Source organism: Pteropus medius, unplaced genomic scaffold (assembly GCF_902729225.1).
Source record: "Pteropus medius unplaced genomic scaffold, Ma_sr-lr_union100, whole genome shotgun sequence".
NCBI lineage: Eukaryota > Metazoa > Chordata > Mammalia > Chiroptera > Pteropodidae > Pteropus > Pteropus medius.
Genome location: NW_024352787.1, coordinates 11,718,103 through 11,739,033, shown reverse-complemented (window position 1 = coordinate 11,739,033; position 20,931 = coordinate 11,718,103). Strand labels below are relative to the sequence as shown.

General features: G+C 42.0%; 1 protein-coding gene and 1 pseudogene across 3 annotated transcripts in view; both read right to left on the bottom strand.

The window, feature by feature from the left end:
- The window catches only part of LHFPL3 (LHFPL tetraspan subfamily member 3), a 533,100-nt gene that overhangs the window by 75,007 nt on the left and 437,162 nt on the right, over positions 1-20,931 (bottom strand). The gene's annotated exons all lie outside the window — the stretch shown is intronic.
- On the bottom strand, positions 9,564-9,683 carry LOC120591989 (uncharacterized; annotated as a pseudogene).

Sequence of the window (20,931 nt, the reverse complement as noted above, 5' to 3'; positions counted from 1 at the left end):
GCCAGTTTTCATTAGGGCTCTCCAAATGCTGGCCACCCCCTCCCTTGCTATTGCCCCCACACAAGCACTGTCAGACCTCACATTCTGAGGACTACTGGGACTAGGTTTGTAAAATGGGTACAACTAGAAGTCTTGCCAAGGGCCTCGCTCCCATTCTGAGATCCCCTACTCTGTGAAGGCAAACAGTGTGTGAGGGTGTTTGCTGTCAGTACCAGAAATTCCTTTGAAAGTGTACAGAAAAATAAAATGTGTGTATGGGAGTATATGAACACTTTCATACATTGCTAAAAATCAAAAATTTTAAAATTAACATACTGGTTTCGGATTTTTTTCTCAATAGGGTTATCTGCCACTGTTTTCCTTTTAAAATAGTCTTACAAACAGAAAAATAAGTTGAAGATCAAATGAACCTGATAGACATATTCATATATACAAACCATACCCACTTTGTCTTCTTTTGAAAAATTTAAGCGGCCCAGTAGTTCAACCTGCACTGGCTAGTAAAAAGATTAAAACGCACTTGTCAAGTATTTGAAGCCCATTAGGCTGACTCTCAGTCAAATGCTGGTATTTGCTTCAGTCTCACATTCAACTAGAGACCCGGATCTCTCAGGACTGATACATCTATCCACACTGTCTACAGGGTGCCTCCCCGTCCTCACTTCAGGGAGGAAAAGACTTCACAGTTGACACTCTTTCCTTCTCTTTAGAACATTTTGAGGATGCTGTACATCCTTCATGCATGGCTGGTTGAGTCCTCCAGACACCCAATCCTAAATTCTGATTTGTTTGGATCCGCCTCTGGTGAGCCTCCCGGAGGAAGTCAGAGTTAATGGAAAACTTCCCAGAGTCTCTTTCCTCAGTGCAAAACTGGGCATTTAGTCTTTGGTGAAGGTCCTGCTGTCACAGGCCATTTGCTTTAAGGATGGTAGAGTTTGGCTTCCCCACCTGGCTGAAACTTCTATGGAGTCAGTTTTGTGGACCTGCGACAGTACCCACGATGACATTAGCAGTTGACATGTATTTTGCCCTTGCCATGCATGAGACAGGCTCTGTGCCAAGAGCCTTCATATATTTTCACCTTTAATCCTTGTTCTGTGAGACAGATATCACTATTTCCATTTTACATAAGTACAGGTAGGCTTGGAAATGGTAAGTAGCTTGCTTGTGGTCACAAGGTTGGTATGTGGCAGAGGTACGATTTGCACTTGATCTATGTGATATGAAACTCCATGCTGTTAGTTTTTATCCTACGTTGCTTCTTGGTATTCAGTGCTGTCTCCTGCACAGAACTCTTCCACAGAGGGGGTTCTACAAATGTATGTTACTGAGTGAAGAAGAATAACAGCTAACAACTATATAGTGCTAACTTTATGTCAGGCAATAATGTAGGCACTTTATGAACATATATATCACCACAGTCCAAGAGGTAGGCACAATTATTATCCCCATTTTACTAACAGAGAAGGGGCAGTATGGAGAGGTTACAAAACCTGGCCGAGGTGCTATAGTTTGGCGGCTCCAGAGTCTGTGATCTTGAATAGTGACATATTATCCCTCTTGAATGAACATAAGCACATCCAAAGAGTGACAATGAGACGTTTGTTTTGTTTGTAGAGAATTCCATTGGTGTAAAGGTGGGTTATCCTGGATAAGGAAACTACTCTTGGATGCTTTCCTGACCCCTGTAGGCCTACTTAGCTTCTCTTTCTGTGTTCCAAGAACAACTGATGCGTCATTGTTGGTTTTCTTGTCTATCTCTCTTTGGCATGTAGCAGGTGATTACCGATTAGCTAAGTGCAAAATTAGGTGAAAAATTAGCTAAGTGCAACCCCCATTCACCATTTTATGAATGGGCAAAAAATCAGCCAAGAAGGAAAAAGGGAAGTTAAGAAATTATTTTGGAGGTGAGAAGAATTGATAAAGGCTGGGAAAAAGGTGAAGATGAGATTGTGGGAAAAAAGAATCAGACTGAAACTAAGAATAACATTAGTTAAAAAATAGAGATCCCCCACCCTTCCCAAGAAATGCATCTGTCTGCATCAGGATTAGACTTGCTCAGCAAACTATGAGAGACTTCCTCTCCTGGACTGCTTGCCTATTGTGAATGACAGATCCCAATTTTATGGAGTTCAGTGCCTGGTTCTCTCGGGGGTGAAATGGAGTCAGGAACATAGCAGAAGGAAGAAAAAAAGGGCCTTTGTAATCAGAGAGAACTGGGTTCAAATCCTGGCCCAGCCAGTGACTCACTATGTGAGCCAGTTACCTGATGCCTCTGAGCCTGTGTTGTTACCTCTCCAGTGAGGACAATACATCCTACCCTTTAGGGTTATGTTAGAACTAAATGATGATAATTGAAGGAAGAAGCTTAATATGCAGTAGGCATTTAGTAAATGTCAGTTGGCTTTCTGGCCCTTCCATCTCAACCACAGGCTGCCCTGAGGCAGCTCAAGGTTTTTGCCACACAGATCTCAACTAAAGAGGAACTAATACAAGACCCTAAAAACACAGCACTTGTATTTTGGATAGCTTTTGATGTCACTGAAACAGAGATTTTAACTGCGCTGCTTTATTTGTAATCGGTCAGTGACCACTGGTGTTGACAGATGCTCTTTAAAAATGGAGGCAGGACATGCAATTTTGTTTGGCCAGAATGAAATTCAATAAACCCATAAGAATAAGTCAAAATGTTCCAACCAGAAGATCAACCCCCTATCCATTATTTTTGCATTGTTCGCTTTATAGGATTTTGAGATGAAGAGAGACAAATCAAATGGAGGTCAAGGAAAACACAACATATGATCTGGAATCAATAACATAAAGCCATTTCTAGTCTTAATTTCTCTTAGGGGTGGTTCAAGGGCTCTAATTAGAAGAAACCCACTAAGCCAGATATGAAGGGCAATTAACAGAGCATCACTCTTGCCCTGTATAATTGGGTTGTGCTATCAACTTCTGAGAAAGCATGTGCTTGTTGACAGATACCAAGTTTCTCAGCTATATAACATCTTTCCACACATTTTCTCCTGGGATTGGGCACTCTGAGCAGCTGAACTCTTCTCCCAGCTCTCATCCTGGCAGCTGGGTGTGTGTGTGTGTGTGTGTGTGTGTGTGTGAGAGAGAGAGAGAGAGAGAGAGAGGCAGAGAGAGAGAGAGACAGAGAGACAGAGACAGAGAGAGAGACAGAGAGACAGAGACAGAGACACAGAGACACAGAGACCGAGACAGGTTTACCTCTTTGACTGTCCTGTAATGAATTTTATCTATCTGGCTCTACCTACTTCCAGGCTGTTGTGAGGGTTAATGGGAGGTGTGGATAAAGCTCCTTGAAAAGTTGGCCCCAGGGTGCAGCAGGTCCAGATCTGTGTCCAGCTTCAAGCTCTGCAAGGACAAGGAGCAGTTGGACTAGGTACCCAGTCAGGGACCTGAGACCCAGGCAAAACCAGCAGCTCATACACAGGTAGCCAAGGAGCCCAGACCTGCCCTTCTCCAAACTGCAGAGGCCAAAGCATCATGTCTTTCGCTGCCTTGAGGGGATTGGCAGTGTGAGTCTGAGTGTCAGAGAAAGCTGGGACTGATGATAGCTAGAAAGCTCTATCAATGTGTGACCCTGGCCAATTGCTTATCATCTCAGAAACTCATTTTCTAATCTGATAATTAAAATAAGGATAATACAACCTATCTGAAAGGAAAATAGTGAAGATTAGAGGTAATGTTTTAAGGTGCCCGATGCCTAGAGGTGGCAGTATAGCAGGAACTTTTCTACATTACTTCCTTTTCAAGTTCACCCCTGAAATCCATTTTCATCTCACTTCACCTGCATTAGAGTTCAGGGATAGGGGATTCTAACTAGTTCTGGTATGTAACTCCTTGCAAAAGGCAAGTGGCTGGCTCTAGCTGGCAGGCTGTATGGCGTTTGGGGGAAGTTATATTTGAAGTTTATGCTAGAAGGAGGTGAAACTGGGAGAGTATTTTCTATCCTCGAGTCAGTTTATATCCTTGTAGTTGCCAATAATTGAAAACAAATCTCTGGAAGGTGGTGGAAGAGGCACTGCAGTGTTATTTGCCAGAGTGAGTTCTAACCTGCTGCCTGTCAGAAGATGATGTCTCCATGAATGAGAAATCACGATGCAGTCATAATAGATTGTCTGCTGGCCCCACCACCTGCTGACCTCTTCCCCAAAGCCCATGAATTCCCTCAGTCGGCAGCATCGGACCCTAGCACTCATTGCAGACCTTGATGGAGAGAATAACCTCCAGATATCTGCCAATCAAAAGCCTGCCTGAAAGAAATGCCACTTAGGGAAGCTCGTCTCAAAGGGAAGGACTATCTCTCCTCTTCCTTCAGGTTCTCTAAGGTCTATCATTGACACTGTTAGAACACCAGGAAACTATGCCTGAACCATTACCTTAACTTCTCCTAGAATCACCTTCACTGAGAAGTACTTTAATGTTATGCCCTTATTTCAAGAAATAGCCAGTGAAAATATTCACTTTTATTAGCTATAAAACTGTTGTCAAGGACATTGTTCATTATGTCACTCTGTCTTACACAGAAGGAAGTTTCCTTCATAAGAAACCTATTATAGAGGTTTTTTTCTAACAACATTTCCCCTTTTCCATCAGAAAATAGTATGCTGCTTCTTTTCTGGTATACTAATGAGGATTGTATATCTTACTGATGCCAAGAAGCTCAGAATCCAGTTTGATGCTCAGCCACACAACTAGAGTAACTTTTATAATTAACATATTTGCATTGTGCTCCAGTCCTTGGCTCTGATTTTCTCTTTATCCTTTATTAATAATATGTGTATCTTTTGTATATTTATCCTTTATTAAAATAATATATATGTACGTATACACGCACACGCGCGCACACACACACACACGCATACGTATATATACTTTATTATAAGTGGAGTCAAATCCTTTTTTAGAGGCACAGTTTTCTGCCTGATGGATGATGATAATGTTTAAGATCCATTAGCTTACTCAAAGGGTTCATCTTCAAGTAACCTTTTTTGGCATCTCTATATCTGAGACACCTCACAAATCTAATGAATCTGGGTTATAGCTTTGGACCCTCTATGATCTTTAAAAAGTCATTTAATCTCTTAAGCCTCAGTATAATACCACTAGCCTAGTTTACCTAATAAAGTGCTAGGGGATTAAATAAAAAAATGAATGCCCTTTGAATTGAGGCTCTTTGAAAAGATGTAAGAGTGGATAAAAAAATCTCCAATTTATAGTTTAGCATTGCTTGATGAGAATGCAGCTGGGAGGAGTGAGAAAAAAGATTAAAGTTTATAAAGCACTTTGCTTGATATTTTCTGATGGCCCCCATGGACCTATTCTTCACCCTTTTCCACCCAGCTCTATGCCCCAGACTGCATCAACTGGGCTCTTTCGCTCTCTGGCTTCAGTCCATAGGAACAGTGGTAGGAGTCTGGAGGATGGAAAGAGAGAGAGGTTGGGGTGTTTTCTCTTCTAATAGGCCACAGGTTGGGTGGCAGTATTTTTCTACCGAAGGCCACAGTTACAGAGAGACAGCTGCACCTACATTTCTCGTCAGCATTTAGCAACCATCCCTTAGGTAAAGGCTCCCTCTGTTGCTACCATGGCGAGGCCTTGTCATCTTTTTTGGTTCTCCTCAGTCCTGACCACACTGCTGTAAATAGTCACTTCATTAAACTCTCTTAAATTACTCTGAATTAGGGCACCATCTGTTTCCTGTTGTGTACCCCCCACCCAGGGGCATAACCCTCACAAAATCTCCTTGAGGTAGACATGATTACTCATTTCATAGATGAGAAAGAGATATGGTTAAATAATTTCCTAAGGTATATAAATTGTATCAAACCCAGCTAGGTATCAAACCCAGGTGAGTCTTATGCCTTTTCTGTCTGTCTTGTGTTCTCTTAGGGAGTGAAGTGTTTTTGACACTTCATTGGGACCTCCATCCAGCATAATGCTCGATGGAAGTGATGGTAGAGTCACCTTCTCTCATTCCAGATTTTAAAGGCAGGAGTTCCCGTTTCACAACTAAGAATAATATTTGCCCTTATTTTTTAGTGGCGACCCTATAATGAGTCAAGGAAGTTCTCCTGTATTCCAAGTTTTCTGAATTTAAAAATTTTCTTAAATCACTAAGTGCTTTTTATTTTTTCTGTAGCTATAAGAATGAACATTGGCTTTAAACCCTTAATGTGTTAGATGGAGAGTTCAGTTCTAGGCAGGTACACATAATCAAGGATCTCTGTGGTGGCAGAGATTTGATGAGAAGAAGCTGGAATTTCCATCTCTATATCCACTGAACTTGGAATCCTCCTCTAGTTACCCACTACTTCCTCACAAGTCCTTTCCAAGTTCTGCAGCTCTGAGTTGGAGAGTTGGTCTGGGTTGAATCAGTGTCCTGTAGTGCCTCCTACTGGTGCTGTGTAACATGGAGCTACGGAGGGCCTGTCTAATCTCTCTCCTGCTGGAAAGAACTTAGGACATGGCCATACAACCTGTTTTGGTACTTTCATGGCCCTAGTTGCCCCTTTTCCATTGCCCACCAAGTTTCCGATAGCCTTGTTTTGAGTATGTTTCTCAGAGCTGAAATCAGCACTGCAGGCCTCAATCAAGTACTGTTGAATTGAGAAAGACACTCTCTTCCTTGCTCTATATATTCATCTTTTACAGCCTAAGAGTCCATTAGCTTCTTCATAGTATTGCTGCCTGATAACCTTGCCACTTAACTAAGTGGCTTTCCTCTATGTAGCTCCTGATTTATGACCTTTCTGATGGTGTGGTTGGGTGTTTAGAATCAGTCAGGTCCTTACCTTGACCTTTGTTACATTTCTTCCTGTTAGATTCAACCTGTCAAAATCTTTTGGATTCATACTGTTTTCCAGCTATACAATACTCCATATAGCTTTCTGTCCCTTGCAAATTTTATAAGTCATATCCCCATATGAGTTGTTGAGAATGTCAGACAGGAAAGAGTTGAGGATCAAGCTCTTAGGTTTGCCTATATGAGGTGCTAATAAGATAGTCTCGTTATGTCTATCATGCAAATAGAAATTTGGGTGAAAAATATAGACTGGATATTTAGATTTGGGAGTCATCAAGATTTGGGAGTCAGCGAGAGGTAAAACAGTAGAAATGGATAACACAGAGAGAGATCATCGAGAGGAGCAAAAGACTAAGGCCAGAAACTTGGAAGGGGAGGAGGAGCTACAGAAGGCAAAGAAAGGGAACTGCAAATACGGGGTGGGAAGGAGAGCCCAGGGTCATGAGGGCCAGGAGAAGAGACAGTGCCAAGGAGAAGAGAGTCAAGTAAGGTTGCAGAGAAAGCCTGAGAAAAAAGGTCATTTGGGGGTGTGTGTGTAAGGTGGTGTGTAAGTGTGTGTGGTGGCATCTGGGTGGTGGTGATGGAAGGGTTAGAAGCAAGATTAAATCCCAGTCCAGCTCTGAATGGGGGTATTGGTAATGCTTTTTTTCTTAAGCCATGTGGTGAGAAAATAGTCATTTTTTTTTTCAAAAAGAATGAATAAGTAGTGTGAAAGTAGAAGTGTGAAGATTATTTTTAAAAATGAAATTGTAGTAGTAAAAAGGCAAGAGAAAGAGTAAAAGCTCATGATACAGACCAGAGGGTGAAGTTCACGATCCTGAGCATATGTACAGGATAATGGGAAGATGCCACTGGAGAGAAAGCACTTCAATGTGGAAAAACTCTGGAATGTAAACTGTAAACTCTGATAGACTGTAAATTCTGGAGGGGCAGAAAGAGAGGACCTTAAGAACTCAAGAGGCACAATAGCTAAAATGTGGAAGCAACTCAAGTGTCCACTGATGGATAAATAAATAAGCAAAATATTGTATATATATACAATGGAATATTATTCAGCCTTAAAGTTGGAAATTCTGACACATGCTCCAACAAGGATGAACGTTGAGGATATTACACTGAGTGATATAAGCCAGTTACGAAAAGACAAATACTGTATGATTCCACTTATATGAGATACTTAGAGAAGTCAAAATCATAGAGAAAGAAAGTGGAATGGTGGCTGCCAGGGGCTGGGGGCTGAGAGGAATGGGAAGTTATTTAAAAAAATCTTAGGAGGAAAAGTAGTCTCTGGGACAAAAAAAAAAAAAAAAGGATAGAGAGACAGAGATCAGGAAATAAAAAAAGTAAAAAAAAAAATTGAAGTGAATAAAAAGGAACTTGAAGTTGTAATGAGCTTTATCTCAGCAGCGGGGTCTGTTGGGGTCCACCGAAGGTGGAGGTATGTTGCAGGCTTGAGCAGAGGAGGAGGTCAGAGTCACTTCTGGAAAAGACGTGTGAGGGGCAAACAAGAAATGGATAAAAGCAGTGCCAAGTGGCATGGTGTGCTCAGCAGAGGTTATTCATATGAATGTGTAGCAGATGCATCACTATGTCTGGGGTCTTTCTCCAGCTATGCTCAGCTGCGTAGGAATAGAGGTAGAAAAAGCAGACAGGGTGTTGTTGGCGATCCTGGACTGAAAGTTCTCAAGGTGTGGGTAAGGGAAGCAACTTGGGGTGCTGACAAAATCTGAGAAGGGCATGGCAGGACACACTCTCTGTCTATATTTATGTTTGGGGGAGGGTCTCTGGGATAGTTTTGCTTTGGGAGAACGAAATGTGAGGGGACAGGGAGGCCTGTGGTTGTAGTTTGCTGTAAGATCTGAGCCTGCCCCAGATCCCCATCTCGCCCCTAGGAAGCCCCCATCATTACTGGAACACCTGACATGTAAAGGGGAACTGAGGAAAATTCTTAGAGATTGACTGGTTTGTGGTGAAAAAAATCTGCAGTGGTAGCTTTTAGGGCCAGTATAGAGTCTTCAAGACATTTCTATACAGTTTTCATATTGACAGTGAGATATTCTGGTTTGTATTCAGCTTTCATAGGAAGTAGCCTGGGACACAGCTAGAGTTGGCTAGACTAGACTAGACTAGACTATTCTAACTAGACTTTAACTGCCTCAGAAGCTGCCATGTAGTAATGACTGCAAATCACGTGCCCTGTTTCTCTCCTGTGGAACCTTTGGCTATAAACCTCCCGGTTGCTCTTGTGCATGGCTTTGCTCTTTATTATTAGCGATTTCATTGAGGGGGCCAGTTTCTGGAGCCCAAGAAATTTTACCAGCATCCAGGCAAAGAGGAAAAAAACTGAGGTTAATACACTGAAAAGTGTTAAGAAATTACAGTTCTTGATTCTGCATGACAGTTCCAAATTTACTGCCCCCAGGAGTGATTGTGATTGAGTAAGAACAGAAAAACTGGCAGAGTTATCCTGACATCCCAATGATGCAAGGCAGTTGGAAACTCCTTCTGCTTGGATAATCTCAGAAAGGTAGGCCAGGAAACCTAATGGCCTCAAGACTGCTCAAGGAATTTTGGGGTTCAGAGTTTTAATTCTGGACTTTCTATATGACTGATTATTAACTGGGAGCTTTTCTTTTTTTTTTAGGCGAGGCAACCCTTGATTGATCTCACAGATTGCAAGGACCTTGTCATTTTATAATCCCTTAATTTTTAACTTTAATTTTTTATTTTTTTACACCTACTTGGTCTTCCTAGGTGGTCTCCCATCCAAGTACTAACCAGGCTTGACCCTGCTTAGCTTCCGAGATCAGATGGGATTGGGCTTGTTCAGGGTAGCATGGCCGTAGACACTGGAAGCTTTTTGAGGCACACATTTATTCACCTTGTATCCCCAGAGCCTGGCATATATGTGTGCTTCATGGATTTATATAGAATGAATCACTTCAGAATATAAATTAGGTGGCGACAGGATAGTACAAAATATTCACATTTGCAAACATGACCTCCCAATTTCTACCTCATAGGGAAAGGACAATTGCTGTGACAGTTGGGATAGCGTTGACTAAGAGCTTGTGTTTTGGCAGCAGATGCTGAAAGTGAATCCCTGCTCCACTGCTTACTGGTTGAATAGCCTCCCCGAGCTTCAGTGTCCTTATCTGTAAAATGAGGACAATATACTCAAATCTACTTCATAGATTATCGTGAGGACGAAATGAGATAACAGTCAAAGGCCCAGCATACAGCAAAATCACAATAATGCAAGGTCATGGGGAGTCTCTTAGCTATTATGACCTTTTCCCCTAATCCTCTCAAAGATTCACTTCTCATCCTTCTCATGCAGCCCAAGTCTTTCCTAAGTATGCCAAACATGCAGGTGTCACTGTACATACAGAAGCTGTGAGGATCAATCAACTTACAGAAGGTGGCACAGTGCCTAGGTCTTGCAAAGACTCAGTACATGCTTACTAAAAGAATGACTGTAGAAAGAAATTTGCTCTCAACCTCTGGGAGTTACAAAACATACAAATTAATCCTACTAAATAAGTGATTTAAAGATTTTCACCTGTGCAATAGAATTGCTTGATCCTTAGGTTTTGAAAATACAATGAGTCATCGAAATTAATAAAAATGTCTGATTGTCAAGTTGTATTACACAAGAGCCTCCTGGTTCACTCAAAGAATTCCCAGTCAGAATCGATAGTCCTGGAAAGAGTGCAAGAGGCAGCATTTTAACCCATCCCCTGGGTAGTCCTGATGCAACACTTCAGGGCAGGCTGAAGGCCTCCGCTGAGAAACTCAGAGGATACTTAAACATGGGATGGGTGCCCATCTAAATGCAAGAATCTCTTCATTCTTTTATTTTTAGTTTTCTTCTTTTTTCTCCAGGGATAATAGAAATAGGGTTGAAATTACTTTGAGTCATAGACTGGGAGAATCTGGGCTCATGGTGTTACACAAATAAACAAGGATTGACATGCTTTAAAAATTTGTCATAAAGATCTAAAGTTATTCGGACACACTAAATGCCTGCAAACCATCCAGGACTGTTCTTTTGGTTTGTTAAATGAGAAGCCTATCTGTTTCTCAGTTTGACATTTAAGGAGGATTGTATTTTCTCCTTCAGGATTAAAGGAAGAAATAGTCTGGAATGCCATTATAAATAATTCAAAATCCAAGGAGGTTTAATGTGAACCACAAGAATATGACCTACAGTCACATTCTAAGCTCAAGAAGAATGCGTCTAGATTAGCACTATAAGTATATCAATAGGAAATAAATGCTAGGTCTTTCGGTCTGCAGGGGAGAAATTTCTGTATATTTCTATGGTTTTTCCAAGGAATTAAACTCCTGTGTATTTCTATGGTTTTTCCAAGGAATTAAAATCCAGAATTTGGCATCTGTATTTAACCTCCAGTAGAGATCATCAGTCTGTTCCACCACGACACAATACAGTGCTACATGGCATCCCTCTCCCTTCCCCACTAATCTGTTGCTGTAAATGTTGCCTTGAAAGGGTCTTAAGATTTAATTATTAATCAGAAATAATTTAACAGGCTGTTGATGCCAGGAATGAAACTTTTTTGATTTGCAAAGCTGGGATAAGCTGATCAAGGAGAACAGTACAATTTCACAGGAAATACATTAAGCTTCCTATGCCTGCCTGAAGAGCTTACCAAAGTTTACAAGGGTGCAGAGAAAGGTGTGTTTGGGTGGCTACATGACGAGTCCATGGAGAGTAATTATGAGGAACTTATAAACCATAGCAGCTTAGATTAAAGATTTTTTTTTTTTTAACATGGAAGGGCCAGATTTCTATATTCTCTTTAAACATCCTCATTTAAAATGTAGCCCACAAATTTTACTTAGACAAATGGTGCTACAGAAATATTTTCGGAGCTTAAATCTACTTTATCCCCTTGTTTTCATACTAAAACTATGAGAAGCTTATCTTTTGAGGCACCAGACTTTAGACAGGAGGGTGATAAATGACCTAAATCATTTGTACTATGCTAGAAATATAGACAATCTGTGTTGAGTATGGGAAGCTATACCTAGAGGGTATTATGCTGAATGAGAAAGTCAGAGGGGGAAAGATAAATACTACATGATTTAACTTATATGCAGAATCTAAGGAACAAAAGAAACGAACTAAACGGAAACATACTCAGATACAGAGAACAAACTAGTGACTGCCAGAAGGGAGGGGAGTTGGGGGCTGGGTGGAAAAGGTGAAGAGGTGTGGAAGTGGGAATTAGAAGTTACACAGCAGTCACAGGACTTAGAGTATAGCATAGGGCATATAGTATTGTAATGGCCGTGTGTAACGCCAGATGGGTGTTAGAGCGATTGGAGGGATCACTTCGTGGATTTTATAAATATCTAACTTTTTAAAATTAAAATAAAAGGTCTCGTAATTAACAAGCTGACAACATCACGGAACTCTCACACTGCCCTGTGCATGCATGAGATTACCTAGAAAAGTGTTAGATGCTCGTTGAAATGCATGAATCTCTCTCTCTCTCTCTCTTTTTATTTATGTTTAGGTCTTTTTATTTTCCTGTGGATGAATGGATACTAAGATTGAAAGTCTCTTCAGCCATAGATTTGGAACTTTTCCCTTCACAGGAATAAAACTTCACCCCAGCACTGTGAGAATGAACATGATCATCTCCACAGAGGGGAGACAACGAGGAGCAGGCAGAAGCAGCTACATAACCTCCAGGCCTAGGGAAAACTGTCCAAAATGCAGGAAAAGATGCCATTCGCTTATTAAAACACGAAGCTTTCCCTTTTTTCCTGTGGGCTCTCTCTTGCCTTGTTGCAATGTTTGTTTTTACTATTTTCCCCCCTTTTTTTCACTGTGGTAAATACACATAACATAGAATTGCCATCTTAACCTTTTTACTTTTACATAGCGTAGGTACATCTTGTACATTTTTAAGCGTGCAGTTCAGTGGTATTAAATACATTCGCATTGTTGTGCAACCACCATGACTATGGTGTCTTTCACTTGCTATTTAATGCCATTCTAAGTAAACAAAAATTAAAAAATTTAAATTACTAGCATGCATTTTACTGTTTATTTTATTGTGTAATGTCAGTTTAAAATGCAAAGGTCAGAGCATTTAACTAATTTGTGCAATCATCGAAATCACAATTTGTATTTTGACCTTGGAGAAAAGACAAACACAGACAGCCTCAGGAAGTTCGGAAGGAGGAAGAGAGGGTTGCCCTGGCATGGGGCAGCTAAAGGGACCTTCTCAGGTGCTAAAGAGCCCCACTGACCCCGTGTGCCCACTCCAGCCTGCTGGCTGCTGGGATTCTACTCACCCTCCAGCCTCCACAGCTGCTGGATCTGTGCATTATTCCCTAGTTTGGGGCAGGCCCTGGGGAACTCCCCTTTTCATTGGAGACAGATGACTCCCCCTCCACCTCCTAGGGTACTGCAGCTTCTATACTAGGTAACTGGACCAAAAGTGAGCAATCAGTTTGCCTCACATCAAGTTGTGACCTCCCGCCTAATGTCCACTAGATACGCCACAGTACTGCTAGTCCTGGGTGGGATGGCCACCTCCATGCCCTGCCCCAAGAGGCTGTAGGATAGGTACAGCCAACCATGACCTTCCCCACTTGGGCCCAGGCCCTCACTTGGGTCACAGGGTCTCTGTGGTCACTAAGCTGGCCCAGGGAGGGGAGGCCAGGCAGGGCTCAGGTTCCGGAGGACAGGAGAGTGGGCTGAGAATTCACCCCTTAGAGAGGTGAGGACATGGGATGGGGGTGGGAAGAGGGAGGAGGAAGAGGAGGCAGCAGGAAGCAGGACACTCTGCACTGCCTCCAAGCCTCTTTGCTCCAGTGTCAGGACCGGGGCTGCAAAGTGTGAAACCTCAAGCACAAGACCCAGTGGCAGTACATTGGATGTACACTCATGGAGCTGGTTGGCCCTGGGTGCAGGAGCCAAGAGCAGTAAGCGAGGAGAGAGGAGAGCTGGTGCTTTCCAGGAGCAAGGCCAGCCCTGCCCACCCCCAGCTCCCAAACAGTTCCTTCCTGCCCAGAAACATTTTGGTGTGAAGAGATAATTTATTCTCTGGACAAAAGCCTCTCCCCTGTCTGCTATTGCCTTCCTTTCAGCTTTGCTCTCACTTCTTCCCCCTCCTTCCTCTCCTGCCCACTCGGGATTTTAAGCAGAGTGCTTACCCTCTGTCCCATTTGTGGCCTCTCGCTAGATTTTCCTTTGATGCTCTTCCCTTTCTTGCTTCCCTTCTCTCTCCCTCTGTCTGAATGAGGGGAGATGGGAGATCTGTCTTTTAATTATACTTTATAGTAAGTTAAGGCGGCATTCCCTGTCTGGCAGGATGAGTGTGGCTTCAGCAGTTAATGCTGGTGAAACTCTTTGGGCTCCTGGGGTAAGGGGGGTGGGGGCGTGCGCTTTTCAGTATTGTGGGAGGCCCACCCAGAAGAAGGGAGTGGGGAGAAAGCTAGGGAAAAATTGCAGGAACATAGGAAATATGGGAAAGGGAACATTGGAAAATGGTTGAGGAAGAAGATTGGAAAGCAGGTGTGTAAGGAAGAAGGAAGAAAAGAAAAGGAGCTAGCTTTCTGCCTGCTCTACCTACATAATTTGAAAGAATAGAGACTTCTCTCGATAATATCTGTGCATGCTGGTGCCTAGACAGTGACTGGGAACGTTAGGTGGTAACAGAAAGTGTCAGCACCAAGACTCTTGCTCTGCTCCTGTCATATCCTTGAAAATGTGACTTAGCATTTCAGTCTTCTCAGAGCACGTCCCAGCGAATCAGAGCCCCGTGAAGGTGTGAGGGCTCTCGAGAGATGGGGGGTTAGATTGGGATGTTACATGGGCCAGAAGAACAACGGAAAATCCCTTCTGGAGCTCCCAGTAGGGCTCGGCATTGCGTTGAGGAGAGTTGGGACTTTTCAATCACAAAAATAAACTCTATTTTTTTTCAGGGTGATCAAAGCAGAGGTCATATAAGGCAAGTGTATTCACACCTCAAGTTTTGAAAACACTTGTTTCCTAGTACTATTATAATGAACTAGCCTCTTGGGTCCTGTTCAGAAGGCTCCACTAAATCTCTGTTCAAGAAGAGAGAAGAAAGGGCAACTTGCTATCTGATGGACTCATAGCCTAGAGATGACACACGGCTTCTTGGTTGAGGCTGGCACAGCCCCTTTGAGACCCAGACTCACAAGAAGCCACAGGCTTCCTGTTCTTTCTGTTCTGTCAGTAATTAACATTTCTTTCCAGAGGAAGGTTTCACTTTTAGATTACGATACAGATTCACCTGAGATTTTCCTCACAGTGGCAGCAAAAACTAATTTGTTGAAGGAACAATATGACCCCCTCCAAAGACCTGGAGTGCTCCGATATACTTCCTGAGACCTTTCATGACTGGTGAGATATGAGAACAATATCTCTAATTCAATAGAGGAAACTAAACCGTGCTAGCAAAGATGGCCCTGCTCTTTCTAGAGCAGAATTCCTCAAAATGGTAGTGCATGAATCTCCCACATCAGAATTACATGGAATGATGGTTTAAAAATCAGATTTCTGCATCCCCACTGCAGAACTACTAAATCGCTGTGAGTGAGGGGTCAGAATTTACATTTTAAAGAAGCCGAGAGTTTGTAACCCTACATATACTGACCATTGTAAATCAGTGCTTGGAGCTGTGATTCTCAAACTTGAGCGAGCCTCAAGGGGGGCTCATAAAACACAGATGGCTGAGTTTCTGATTCAGTGCTTCTGAGAATCTGCCTTTCTAACGAGTTCCTGGGTGATATTGATGCTGCTGGTCTAGGGGACTATACTTTGAGAATCACTGGATTAAAGCAATTACAACAATTTAGTCTTGTGTCCATCAGATGTAATCTATTTACTGATCAGCGTGTAGGAGCCAGTGATGGTAGAGGGCTTGTACTCTCCCTCTCCAGGAGGTTAATGTCTGGGAAAGCACTGCAGGGCCACCCAGCCCCAGAAGCCAGGCCTCTAAGCAGGGCCCTCAGGAAGCAAATGGTGTGTGCATTTGTCCGGCTTCTGGTGGCTGGTGCTTCAGACTCTCAGGAGCTCAGTTTGCTTTCAGATAAACATGAAATTACAGGTTTGTTCTACGGCAAGATGAGAAGGATTGGCCCAAAGTAGCACCTCCAGTAGATCCTAGCACTAAGCTGGAATAACTGGAAGCACACACACACGCAAAAAGGCAGAGTTTTCATTACCATGGCTAACCAGGCAGAAATCATTTCTAAAAAGTCAGGGTTTTCTTTGCCTGGGTGGATGGCTGTGTGTGTGTGTGTGTGTGTGTGTGTGGTGTCATCAGGCCTCTAGGCTTATATTTAAGGAGTGTCAGGACACAGATGCTTCCTTTCTTCCATCTAGAGAGTATTTCAGGCTGAGGCCTCCACAGACCACCCTGGCTGCTTGGCTGTGTGGTTCAGGGGCAGCCCGCAGTTTTCTTTCGTTCCTCCCTTTCGTCCTTAGGCACCTGCAGTTACCAATGTTGCCACTAGAGGTCTCAGCAGGACAAGGATTATCTAAGGAAGGGTCTGGAAAGGACCTGTAAGAAGCTCGAAAAGTCCCCTCTGTTTGACTTGTTTAGGGGGCTTTCAGGCCAAGGGGAAAGTAAGGTGAGCAGCTCATGACCTGTGCCTGCCTATCCAGCATTCTCAACACGACAACTGGTCTTGCATGGCTGCTCAAGGATGCCATTTTCCTCTTCAAACAGCACTGCAGTTGTTACGGGAGAAGGAATGGGTGACGATGGTTGCCAAGAAGGGACCTACAGACCCTTACCATAATTTTCATCAGCCACTCCCTCCAGTCGACTGAAAAATGTAAATATTATTTGAAGTTCCATGCAAATGCAGTTGAGACCCTTAGCACTATACTTCCAGCTAGATTTATGGCCTCTAAAGCCCCTTCTACACCAAAATTCTGGAGTTGAAATTCTATCCCAGTGATACCGACAGGGTAGGTAGATAGGTAGACATGAGCCGCAGGGAGAGGATCAAGGAAGTGTTAACGAAGCCCCGAGACCAGCTCAGCAGAAGAAAGTACACAACCAGGTGTCTGGCTAGGCTTCTAGCACCTCCCTCATTCCCCCAAGGTCGGAAGCCAGAGAGACAGACCAAAAAGCCTAGTGGTGCCTGGTACCTTCCTCAACCGCTTCCCCAGGTCAGTTAACTGCACATGACCATTATATGACCTTACTCTGGGGATGTTCAACTGATTTGAGCAAAATGAGTTAACTGAGCATGCGCCTACACTCAAAATTCTTGTTGTGCAGGTGTAGATTCCCCATCTATGGGCACACACTGCGCAAGTTTCAGCTTGGAGTAGGCAGGTCAAAGGGAGGAGCAGAAAATTCGCTCCATTTGCGGTAGGGAGTACAGAGGTAGAACAAAGAAACACCAAAGCCCATAAAACCCCAACTTTCAACTTCTTGAAGCCCCGGTCCTCATTGAGGTGTCCAATTGGATTTTCTTCCAAGTGTACTTTCCTCTGCCTTTGCTTAATAAAATCACTTCTGTTTGCTACTTTTCATCTGCTCTTTCTTCTCCGAGCATCGTAAATCTTTCGACCGCAATCCAAGGACCGAGCTCCTGACTCCCACAACGCAGACACCTGATTGCCCATAACAATACTTTCTGAGGTCACAGCTCTTAGTGGTGCCACATTTTGTCCAGCAACATTAGAATACAGGAAATTATCCACCTCTGTGATTCTCCTCATCCCACCATATCCTGTCCTGTTCTCACCCAACTTGGAATAGGTGTCAGATCCAGGGAAGGCTGCTGCAGACCAGATGGGCTATTTTGGAAAAAGTTGCATATTAAATCAAACTCGTTATATGGAAACCAAAATGGACCAAATGTTAAATCAAATGATGATACTTTGCTTTATAAAAAAGATGCATCATAAAAATGCTATGGATTTACCAGGGACAAAGAATCCTCTGTTAAAATGACATTGCATATTAATTATGCAAAAAAAAAGGTCATTGCATATTTGGTTAATGTCTGTGGTTCTATAATTTTATGTAAAAGGGGGTGTATCTCAAAACTGCTGGAAGCTGGAATGTGTGGGTCTCTATTCTTATCTTTCTGGCTTTCAAATTAGTCTCTCACTGCCCTAGACTTTCCTGGCCCTGTTAACTTGGTAAACAATATACCAAAAGGAGAAAATGTAACCTGTGCACCTACTGAGTCTCCTTAAGTTCCAGGGCTCTAATCAGTGGTGTCTCGGAAAGGACAGAAGTAGATAATAGCCAGATAACTCCAAACTGCAGAAATCAGCATATTTGTTATGGCCAAACCTGACACTTGCAATGTCTACCTCAGTGTCATAACTGTGTAAGGCGGGCAGGTACTGACTTCTCTTCTGCACCTTCTCCCTCCTGTCTTTGTCCTTCTCAGTTAATAACAGAGACTCACAGGGCTCTTGCTCCCATGGGCAATCCCCATTTGCATAGGCTGACTGTAATTTTTTCCATAATCCTATATTGGGAAATGAATACTGCTGGGAGAAAACTGCATGTAAAACAGCCTGAGGTTAGGAGCAAACTTAACATCATGTACTTTTTGAAATCAGCAGTTCTCAAATTCATTTTATATATGAAGAGCTTGAGGTCCAGAGAGGCATAGTAACTTTGCCAAGCTCACTCAGATATTTAGTGGCAACGTCAGGACTATGACCTGAGGTCCTTTCTTGGGATGTATGCTCCTTTACTTTCATTCACTTTAAAGAAAGCTCTCCTGGCTGTGTATGGGGTTCTCTCTCAAGAGAGAAAGGAACTGGGATAATGCACTGATGAGATGCTTTGATGGAAAGAGGAGGACTGAGTTTCAATCCTGGCTCTGCTCCATCTTGGACAAGTTATTCTCCCTCTAGAGACCTCAGTCATCTTCTATGAATTAAGGGATTTGGAATGAGGGCTCCATCTCTAAGAACCCTTCAGCTCCAGAACTCTGTCTAAAAATGATGACTTGGGAGCTCAACAGCGCAGGAGACTGAGCAGTGCTCAGTCACATCTCCTAAGAGCCCCTTTAATTTTATTTATTAAAAAAATTTCAATTATTACACAGATTTCTATTTTATAAGCTTATTTTTTAACAATTTTTTTATTTTTCAATTACAGTTGACATACATTATATTAGTTCAGGTGTACAGCATAGTGATTAGACATTTATATAACTTACGAAGTGATCATCCCGATAAATCTAGTACCCATCTGACACAATACATAGTGATTATAATATTACTGACTATATTCCCTAAGCTATACATCCCTATGACTATTTTGTAAATACCAATTTGTATTTCTTAATTCCTTCCCTTTTCCCACACATTCCTAAGCCCCCTCCTATCTGGCAAACATCAAAATGTTCTCTTTATCTATGAATTTGTTTCTGTTTTGTTTGTTTATTTATTTTGGTTTTTCGATTCTACATTTAAGTAAAATCATATGGTGCTTGTCTTTCTCTGGCTGACTTATTTCACTTAGCACAACACCCTGTAGGTCTATCCATGTTTAGCAGATGGCGAGATTTCATTCTTTTTTTTTATGGCTGAATAATATTCCATTGTATATATGTACCACTTCTCTATCCATTCATCTATTGATTGAGGTTGCTTTCATACCTTAGCTGTTGTAAATAATGCTGCGATGAATATATGGATGCATATGTCTTTTTGAATTAGTGTTTTGTGTTTCTTTGGTTAAATACCAAGAAGTGAAATTACTGGGTCTTTCTTTGTCTCTTATTATAGCCTCTGTTTTAAAGTCTATTTGTCTGGTATAAGTATTGCTGCCCCAGTTCTTTTGTTTGTTTCCATTTTCATGAATATCTCTTTCCATCCCTTTACTTTCAGTCTGTGTGTATCTTTTGATCTGAAGTGAGTCTCTAACGGACAACATATATGGGTCTTGTTTTCTTATCCATTCAGTCACCTTATGTCTTTTGATCGTAGCATTTAATCCACTTTATTGAAAGTAATTGTTGATAGAGATGTAGTTATTGCCATTTTATTATTCACATTTTTAATCTTTTTTTTCTTTTCTTTTTAAAGAGGACCTTTTAATATTTCTTATAATACTGATTTGGCATTGATTAACTCATTTAACTTTTTCTTGTTTGGGAAGCTCTTTTTCTGTCCTTCAATTCTAAATGATAGCTTTGCTGCGTTGAGTGATCGTGGTTGTAGGTCCTCACTTTTCATCACCTTGAATATTTCGTGTCAATCCATTTTGGCCTAAAAAGTTTCTGTTGAGAAATTGGCTGGTCATCTTACTGAAACTCCCTTGCAGGTAACTAACTTGCATTTTTTCTTCCTGCTTTTAAGATTCTCTCCTTGTCTTTAACCTTTGGTATTTTAACTATGATGTGTTTTGGTATGGGCCTCTTTGGGTTCAGCTTTTTGGGACTCTACACTTCTTGGGCTTGTGTGTCTATTTCCTTTTCCAGGTTAAAGAAGTTTCCTGTCATTATTTTTTGAAATAGCTTTTCAATTCCATGCTCTCTCTCTTCTCTCTATAATGTCAATGTTGGTACACTTGATGTCATCCTAGAGGCCCCTTACATTATCCTTATTATGGGGGAATTCTTTTTTATTTTTGCCATTCTGATCAGGTGTTACCTTATCTGCTATCTTATCACTGATTCAGTTCTCTGCTTCATCTAATCTGTTTATTCCCTCTAATGTATTCTTTATTTCAGTTATTGTATTCATCATTTGTGACTGGTTAATTTTTATGTTTTCTACCTCCATTTTATGTTTCCTATTACTTTGTTGAAATTCTCACTGAGACCATTGAGAATCCTTATAAACCAATGTTTTGAAATCTGCATCTGGTAATTGCGTGTTTCCATTTTGTTTAGTTCTTTTTCTGGAGTTTCGTTCTGTCCTTGCATTTGAAACATGTTTCTATGTGATTTTGACTGCCTCCTTGTGTTTGTTTCTATGTATTAGGTAGAGATACTGCATCTCCCAGTCTTGGTAGAGTGGCCTTATGTAGCGGGTGTCTCTCCAGCCCTTGCCCTGAAGCCAGACAATTAATTTCATCCACGTGTGTCCCTAGTGC